This window comes from Ctenocephalides felis, unplaced genomic scaffold, assembly GCF_003426905.1.
Source record: "Ctenocephalides felis isolate EL2017-DRISC unplaced genomic scaffold, ASM342690v1 CF-g0.4_SCAFFOLD_01886, whole genome shotgun sequence".
In the NCBI taxonomy this organism is placed as follows: Eukaryota; Metazoa; Arthropoda; class Insecta; order Siphonaptera; family Pulicidae; genus Ctenocephalides; species Ctenocephalides felis.
In genome coordinates, this window is record NW_020538040.1 from 186,745,247 (window position 1) to 186,755,769 (window position 10,523).

Consider the following 10,523-nt stretch of genomic DNA (forward strand, 5'->3'; position numbering starts at 1 on the left):
TTCACCGAACTGTTTTTTCGACTGCTAAGGATTGAATTTTCTACGAAGTCTCAAGTTTCAGACGAAAACAATCAAAAGCACAAGTAGGTACGATAATGGAAACTCTCATAGTTGAAGTACTCCATGAAATACTAGAGAATTATGTTTCGACTCTGAGACGAGTAAAAGCCATTTGAATTGCCATCGCATTGACGTCAAGAAAAGTTTTCAGTTTCAAGCATTTAAGATCATAATTGGACTATTAAATAGAAGATCTGTGTATGATGTCGCGCCTTATAGACAATATCCTTAACTTTCCATTTCAAAAATAAGTATTATAAACGTGAAATTAACAAGCAAAATAAAATTAAAAATAATATAGAATTTTAACGATTCTCAGTAAATAGTGCCTAAAATTTATTTATGAGGCAATTCTGCAGTAACAGAGTCCATAACGTAGCATTGTCATGACAATGCTATTTTTGCTTGTTTCTTATTAGTGAAAACAGTGAAAATGTCTATACGATCAGGTGTATTTTACATATAAACAAGCAAGAAAGAATGTTATGAATCTTTGAAGATGGTATTATCATAACATTTTTGGGGTAGGATAGGATGCAACACCAATTTGACTTTGACCAATCATTTTGAGAAAACCAAACCAACTATATCACAACAAATTACACATATCAAAGAAACTACTATCGGACTATGTTCAGAAAAACTTCCAGGTTAATCATCTTTGCAGAAATCAGTTATTTGTTATTTTTTAAAAGAGAGAGGCAGGAAGCAAAACAATCCAAATTTCATTTTTAATTTCAAAACGATTTTACAAAATAATTACATTACTCAATTAATGCAATGCAGGTTGAACAACAACGGTAAAAATCATAACATAAATATGTAATTTTAGACATAATAAACAAACAAATTTATACACTTTTACTACTTCATAAATCTGACTTTGGTAGTTATTTTTGTTTAAATTATCCTATTTATTGTTTTTTGAAATACAATTATTACAAATGAGATCAATGCAACTTTTGTTTAGAATACATATTTCATGGGCATATTTTTCATAAAAATCGTCCTGGATACAACTTTAGTTCGGAATTTTGTCAGAAGAATTCATCATCAGAGTTGGGATAACTATTAATTTAGTATATTTTTTGTAGAATTACTTTTTTACCTCAATTTACATTTTATTAACTATTTTCTTATTGTTTACACCTTGCCAATGTAGAGGTTTAGGTGGCCCTTTTTACTCCAATCGCTTGTAGTTATTCTAAAAGTTACATAAAAAACTGTTGAATCTAACTTGAAAATAACAAATACATCTTGTAAGACAATTAAATAACATATACTTGAAAATTATATTCAGCTATCGTAAAGTAAACAACGGTGCTCAAAACCAAAAAGACTAAGAACGAAGAAAAACATTTCGTTGAAAAAATTTTCATGTAAAACTGTTGATCTCTTGTTTACGATGATGATTAGTAATGAGAGCAAACGTAGTTAAATAAAATTTAAGTTAAAAAAAAACACATAAAATAATAGTTGACTAGAAATCTACATTACATAAGATGCAATTAAATTCAAAGACAAATATTTGCTGACACAAGTTGAAAGTGAACGGCAACTACAAATGATGTAACTCATTCCGGCAAAGTTTTCGGAGACATTATACAGTTCTGTACGAAATCTGCACTGCGTCTTATTACGCAAGGTTATTAAAGTTCTAGAATTTTGTTAGTTTTCTTGTGATTATTTGAGCAAGTACTACTTTATACGTAAATTGCCTCTTATTAACATACGAGAAATAAATCCGGGCATTATAATCGTACCATTCGGAATACGCGTTGCTAAAATGGTAATGGTAATGGTAACATTAGTTGCGGAAATTAATATGCCGCAATTAGTGAAAATATTTGTAGGTATTTTTAGCTACTTACGATGATAAGTTCGTTCTGATTACTTGTATATATGTATGAATATTAGAGCGGGTCAATTTGTATGGGTCAAAAAAGTCGCTTAGGCACATATGATTTTCGGATACTAGGGATCAAAATAAGATATTTTGCTAAAGAAGCTATACAAGTCAATGCAAGGGAGCATTGACCCAAAAATAAGGGTTAAAATTCGAAAAATTCCATTTCGAACCATTTACTATGATTACATATTATGACATATATTTAAAAAAAAATGAAAAAAATATTGAAATATATAACAATAAAACCTGAAAGTTTCATTTCAATTTAGCATTTATTTGCTTCCCTGAAAATTCCTCAAAAAAGCGATTTTTTCAAGCCTCTAAAGCTGACTCCCCACTTAAAAATCGTTCCTCTCTTAATACAAAATCCATCATATAAGCACAGGGTGTGCCAAAACTCAACCGTCAACCTGTGACCAAATTTATTATAACAATCATGAAAAAATTAGAAACCTAATTTATGAAAGGCATCTTGAAATGTATAAGCTTTTGTTTAGAGCTATCTAATTAGAGCTTTTAAATAATCTCTAGAGCTTTCGCCGAACTGTAATCATTTTTCGATAAAGGTGGTTAAATCATATTATTTTTGTTCATTTAAAATTTGAAGCTGTAACCTCAGATAACATTCTAGGACCACAGTAGAAATTGCCTAAAGTTCTCTAGAATTAGGACTGTTTGTCAAACTATGAATATAAAATTTTCAAAATATGCCAACTTTAAAGCATTTCCTCTATCAAAAATGCTTTCAAGTGCCATCAAAATTTCGCGCATTCGATGAGGATTATAAGGCAAGGAGATTATAAGATGGTATGATACTCGTTAGTATTAAATAAAAAAATAGCGAAAAAATAAAAACCTAAAAATTTCCTCATTGAGCTTGAAGTGAGTAAAATTAGTTGACAAAAATTGGGTTATTTTTATATATTAATTTTTGTTTTCGTTTTCAATATGTGTACAATTTATCTTAATTTTGTCAAAGTCCCAACCTATAAAAAAAAATTTTGATTTTACAGGATTTGAAAAAATCGTTAATAAAAAACTTTTTAATCCAATCCAATTTTTTAACACTTTGAATAAAGCGTTGTTGTTTATTCCCTAAGAATCGGTTTATTTTTAGTAGTACCATTTCTATTTAGAAATTAAATTATTTACTCTTAAACATTTATATATAAAAAAGGTGTCCAGAAATTTTATGTCTAAATAAATTCATTTCATCAGAACAGTTCGTCTACTTTTAATTTGGGTTGACACGTTCCTAGGATAAATTTACCATTTACCATTCACCATGCAAACCGATTCGCAGCTTTGCTGATCCATCGAAACATTAATTCATTAATAGCTTGGACTGCAATCCTGTAATTATGTTTATTTTACGACTTCGGCCATTAATTAATGTTTATTTAGCATGAATATTATATGCGAATTATTGAAAACTGTATATGCAAAATGATGATAATTGACATAATATCCCCAAACACAATTAGCGTTAACAGCATATGTACACAAAATGAAATGGGTTCAGTTGATCGTATCGATAAGTGTATCAGATTACGATATCGATACACTATTAATGCTTTTATTGGGATTTTATGTTATAAACGACGATAAATTCGAATGGAAAAATATGCACCTGGCAGTAGTAGCGATTGGTGACATATTCGATTTGATATGATGGTAATGGTATAACAGGTGCATTTAAAGTAATATAAGTGTATATATAAATACAATTATACATACATACATTCATATATATATTATATATATACATTCATATATAATATTATATATATATATATATATTATATATATATATATATATATTAGGGTGGTCCTTAAAAGGTCATTTTCGAATTTCCTTGCTCCCAGGGGCTCAAATGGTTCCAAATAGATAAAACAATTCTCTGAAAGTTTTAGCTCTTAATATTAACGTTTAGATAGAGCGCAATTCAATCAAAGTTTGTATGGGAAGAGCATGAAAAAATTTTGAAATTGAAAAAAAATGTTTTAGGTATAACTTAGCGAAAAATAAATGAGTTTTTATTCATTCATTTGTTTGCTAAATTACATTACATCTAAAAACATTTTAAAATTTTTGAAAATTTTTCCATGCTATTTCCATACAAAACTTTGATTGAATTGCGCTCTATCTAAATGTTAATATTAAGAGCTAAAATTTCAGAGAATTGTTTTTTATCTATTTGGAACCATTTGAGCCCTGGGAGCAAGGAAATTCGAAAATGACCCTTTTAAGGACCACCCTAATATATATATATATATATATATTAGGGTGCGCAATTTAATCAAACTTCGAATGGAAATAGCATGGAAAAAAATTTGAAAATTTAAAAAAAAAAATTTTAGGTATACCTTGGCGACAAATGAATTAAAAGTGAAAATTCATGTCATTTTTTATTGAAAATTCGATGCTCTGCAAAAATTTTTGAAATTTTTTTCATGCTATTTCCATACAAAACTTTGATTGAATTGCGCTCTAGCTAAACGACAATATTGTACTTACTTGTTGTTTTAGCAGAATTGTTTTTTATCAATTTGGAACCATTTGAGCCCCTGGGAGCAAGGAAATTCGAAAATGTCCATATTAAGGACCACCCTAATATATATATATATATATATATATATATATAACGATAATTACCAAAATATGTAAATACCGAATTCAATAGCTCTGAGAATCGGTAACTATTTATTTCTCATACAGATAAGTGGGTCACCCTTATTTTATTCTTTTTATTTTTGAACGAATTTTCTTTTTTTTTATAATGTGGCATTAAAAAATACATACAACCCAAAATTTTTACTTTTTTATCATCTGAATAATTTTTCATCATGTGTTCAGTCATTGAATATTTTTGACCTAATTTGACTTCAGATTTCTTAGTTTGAAAAAAAAGCTAAATTTATTATTATTGAGAGTTGTCGAACCATATACCTTAATACTGCCTTTTAATTTTGGGATCATTTTTCTTTAATTTTTTTAATGCAGAATTGTTAAAATAAATAGAAATATTTTTACTTCAAAAAATTTTTATCAAGCGTTGTTTACCCCAATTTTTTTTTAATTTCGAAATCAATTTTCTTTTAGTTTAAATTTGATCTTCATTTCACATAATTTCAGTCAATATTTTTTTTGAGTATTTGAAAATTGTTAAATGTTGAAAAACACTTATTAGGCGTTGTCCAACCTTAACACATTTTTTTCAATTTGGAGGTATTTTTTTCATTTAATGTTTTTTTATTTGAATTTTTTTATTGCAAAATCGAGAAACATATAGAATTCTTTACTTCAAAATACTATTTATTTTTATCAAGGTGAACAAAGTTCAATTTTTTTATAAATGTTACAAGCCCTATTATATAGACTATTAATGCATTTATCAACATAAAACTTTTCCAATAAAATTTAATATTACAACATATCACAATTTAAAAATAATTCTATCAAAACTAAAATAGAAAAACCAATGGGTTTCCTTCTAATAGCTATTAGCAAAGCTTACTATATTATAACACATTATATAATATTCAACTGAAATTACATTTTTTACCATATTTTCAAATGATAATATGTATCATTTTTCTTCACGGCACAAGAAGTATTATAATATAAGCAGTTTATATATTTATATATATATATATATATATATATATAATCTGCCAAAGTTTTTCTTTTAAAGAAATTCTAATACCTTTAACAAAATGAGTTTGATTCCAATAAAAACTTCACTGTTCGCAAGATACAAGATGGAATCATTAATTTTATAGAATCCAATTATATTGCAGATTGACAAGTTTTATTTCGAACTAATTAAAATATATATATATATATATATATATATATATATATATTTCCGATAATAAGCACGTATAATATTAAACTTTTTTCCATCACAAAGAACTAAGAAAAATCGTAAAATAAGAGGAATCATGATTTTTTTTAAGCCAATAAGGTAGACGAGTTACTACTTTTATACTGCTTATGTGTGATATAACATACAGCAATAAAGAACACTTAATAAATGTAATTGCAAATATTTATAGTAAACCTTATTATGAGTTTTAGAGTGTTTTAATACTATTATAGTCAAATACTATATCATTATACTCTAACCAGGAGAATTTCAGGAATACCCTTCTCAAATTTTGATGAAAGTTTGCAAACATCCTTCAAACTATTAATTTTCATAAATAAACTACATCATATGTGTATATAATATTTCAAGGGATATGTAACTATCAACTCTATCACAATTCAAAGTTTCAGTAAAATCCTAGAAGAGTAAAGCTAAGGTTCTACTTGTTAGTTACGCGAAAACCTTAATTTAACCTTAAGTTAGGATATCACACATCTTAGATACACTAGAAAAAAATGCTTCCAGGAATGTTTTTCAATTAGTGAACTAATTACTTCAATGCCGTGTACTACGAAATCTTTCGATTTCAGATGAGTCTCCAAGTTCTATGAGGTCTTAGTTGAGTTAAAATATCATCTAAGTTTGAAGATTATTAGGATATTTCCAACTAAATATGACTGAGGATAAACTTTGCACTAAATTGTCACAAGTGACCGTCGATCTGGATTCAAGTTGGCAAAGTTCAATAATGCTGCTCTAGTTTAGAATCCAAGATTTCATCATAAATTCGATTAATTGGAGAATTGGTCAAAGTCTCAGATAAAGACGTATTATATATATATATATATATATATATATATATATATATAAATGTATATGTGTACATCTATGTTTATGTGCAATTCTTCCTTTAAATAAGCATTTTCTGAGATAAATAAATTTCGTCCTCTCTGTGCAGTGAAATTAGGTCACACTTTAGTATACACGAAAACAAAGATTCATACTAATTGTGTAATTTTGCCTTGTTTTCGCGTTTTGTAAGCAATGTAAATATCTCAGTGATTTTTCATTCAGCCAACGTTGATGTTGATGGAGCAAGGTAATCAGATGAAGAGATCAATTTCTCTAATTGTAGGTGGATATAGAATAGGTTCTTAATATATATATATATATATATATATATATATATATATATATTTTTGAATAGTCTTGAATTTGATGTTGATATATATGTTTAATTTGAGTTTAATATTCGGGCGTAACATCAATAAAAATAGTATGAGTTTTTTTTTTTAAATTTATTTATTTAAAATCCATACGTTTCGGCTAGCATCTTAGCCATCATTCAGTGGTAATCAAGTTAACTATAAAAAATTAAAACTAAATAAATTATATGAAAGGAAATTTCAAGGAAAAACAATAATAATAATAATAGTAATAAAACACTTACAATTTTGTATCCTAATATAGCATATGAAACCATTATTAATCCATGGTATGAGTATGTGCACATTGATAAGATATATATTTTTTAACACAAACATCACAAATGGTAAAACACACTAATAATCATGATAACTTAACAAGTTGTCGAAACTATGTATTTACTCTTCGGAGTTTAGGATATAAATGTCACATTTTTCTCAAAGCAGTTTTTAGCATGTGTTGATATTTTCCAAAAAATATCAACACATGCTAAAAACTGCTTGCATTTTTCTCAAAGCAGTTTTTAGCATGTGTTGAAATTTTCCAAAAAATATCATTTCTAACATTTCTTAGAAAAACCGTTTCTAAGCTCTCGTTTTCCTGCTCAAAGCCGTTTCCTTCTCCTGTCCTCTTGTATGCATTATAAATACCGAAGTGAGTAATTACAATGCACACAAGGGAAGGCAAGAGAAGCGACGACAAAGGCTTCTCCTTGTTGCCCGTCGTCTGTTCGCCCCATCCGAAAGACTTCGGTATTGCTCTTTAACCGCCGGAGCGAAATGCGGTTACTTCTAGACAATGTTTGCCTAATGAGAGTTTGCTCGCAAATTGTTCGAATGATTGATATCGACCAATACTTCATTCCTCAAGCATTAATACTAAAGTTTAACCTGGGATATTACGGCAATAAGTCAAAAATAATATGGTTTCCGCAAGATATTATAATGCGAATGATTTGTTTGTACACGCTCCGCCGTTTCGCTTAAAGTGCTTCGCGTTAGAGAACAATGAATTGTGCCCTCGGCAAGGTTTTCGGATTAGATTGTAATGCCTAAGTTAATATAAGGTATTATTCGATTGAAAATATTATTTAGGCAGAATGTGCTTCTAGTTAAAAAAAAAATAGCAATTTTTTATGCAGTTAATAGCAATTAGAACTTAACTAGTCCTATGAAATGTGCTGACTAGTTATGAGATGTTGGAAAAACATGAACGAACATGAAACAAAGTGTTAAAAATATTAAAAATAGAAACAAAAAATATTATATAAGAACGGCCTACAAATACTATCCGGAACGTTTTGAAATGTGGTGTTGGAGACAATTAGAGAAAATATAGAGGACTGACAATAAAAAACTAGTGTATGGTATCGTGCCTTAAAGCAAATTGCTGGAACTTGCTCGTACCAAAACAAAATATTCGATAAATATTAAATGTTTTCAAATAGATTATTTTAACCCTCCATCGGTCGGCGTGGTCTGGCCAGACTTTTTTCGACTTCAATTAATAAAAAAAAAATACTTCTAGTAATTCTATCGACTTGAAATTTCTTGACTTTTCCTAAAATTTCATTAGCTGTCGATCAATGAAAATCAGGACGAAAAAATGTACAGAAGGATAATTATAAGGATATTAACTTTTTTATACTTCGAACGGTCGGAAAGGTCTGTCTAGACCACCCATACATTTTGTATGAAATATACGCTTTTTGATATATGTAAACCAGTATTTTGTCTTTTTTCATGGTATTTTCTATTCAAACTGCTTTGTTTATATTCTTTGCTATGTGTTCTAACATGAATGTTAGTATTTTTATGACGGGAGTTCCTTGAGAACCTACCAAACTTACTGGTAAACGCAAACACTGAAAATCGGATGAGTAATGCACACATTCATTTCAAAGGCGCCGAAAAAGAATAAATATTGTTTTTCATTGATTTAAAACAGAAAAATTAACAAAAAAAAAACGATTTTTTTAAATTTCTTGATTTTTTTAAATAATAGTTAATACATAATACACCAAAAACTCATTTAACCCATATAAATGCATGTAAAATAAATGGTGGTCTAGCCAGACTTTTCCGACCGTTCGAAGGTGAAAAAATATTCGACCGACGGAGGGTTAAATAATGTAACATTTTCCAATATTTATAAGAAATATATAAACTGAATTGAAAAGTTAGAATAATTTATTGAAAGTATAAAAGTGAGCTTTAGAACTTCAGACAGAAATAGAATTAAAATCTGAATTATTTTCGATATACAAAAAAAATGAAAAAAAAATTAAATTAAAAAAAATTCCAAAAGCAGTTATTTTGTCAAAACAAGCAGAAAGTTTTTAATCATTCAAAGCGAATGCTTAGTTCTCTCAAAAACTGCCATTTATTCGCATTTAGCTCGGTATCTCCAAAACGCCTAGACATGCCTTTGCTTATATACATATATATATATATATATATATATATATATATATATATACAAATACACGTGAAGGATTACATCTATCTTTTATAAATCTGGGTCACTCCTCTCTAATCCTCCACAAAGCAGAACATATTACAATGTCAATAATTGATATGCATTACCTGGTTACGTATATGGTACCTGTTTGTTTTAAATAACATTCCATTAGTGGTATTTAATAAGGATTATTATCAGCATATAGAGAAATGGGATCTAATATTATATATCTATTTTGGACACAAATATATACATTTAGGGATTATTACTAATGAATGTTTTAATGAAAATTATTAGTACGTAATGAAATTTAAGACTTATCCTTCAATATTTTGACTGTTTATTAATATTTTTTTTTGTATTTTTATTTTTAAACAACAATCAGAACTATTTTTGAAGTGATCAATAACAAGTTGTGATATAATTTCCTTAGAAGTGATGATCGTTCAATCCCCTTGATAAGGTTATATATATATATATATATATATATATATATATATATATATATATATCAATTACATTAAAAGTTTTTGCTCATAAAATTTCGTATTTCTGTACCTACATGTCTACGAAGTATTACAAGCTCTATGTCAATCTTTCTATTAAGTTATCTGAGCAATAAAAATGTATTCGTCTAGTTGATTTTCTTTTCAGTAACGACATCATATATTTTCTAATAAAGTTACTGCGTTTAGAAAGGCGTTACAATATTTTCAGTGAAAAAATTGTATATATTGTGTATATATATATATATATATATATATATATATATATTCTATTTCGCTAAAAATAGAATTAGCTTTTCAGTAAGATCGCTGATCCTTTAGTTTTAAAGGACCTTTCAGTAAATATAGGACATAATAATAAGATAAAATTAATTATGGCATTTTACATAAGTAACAAGTTATATTTTTATTTTTATTAAGTAAGTTGAATTTGAACAGAAGTAGACTGCATTACTGCACTATAGTTTTACATTATAGGTTCATACAAAATGCTACTAAATGCTGTCAAAA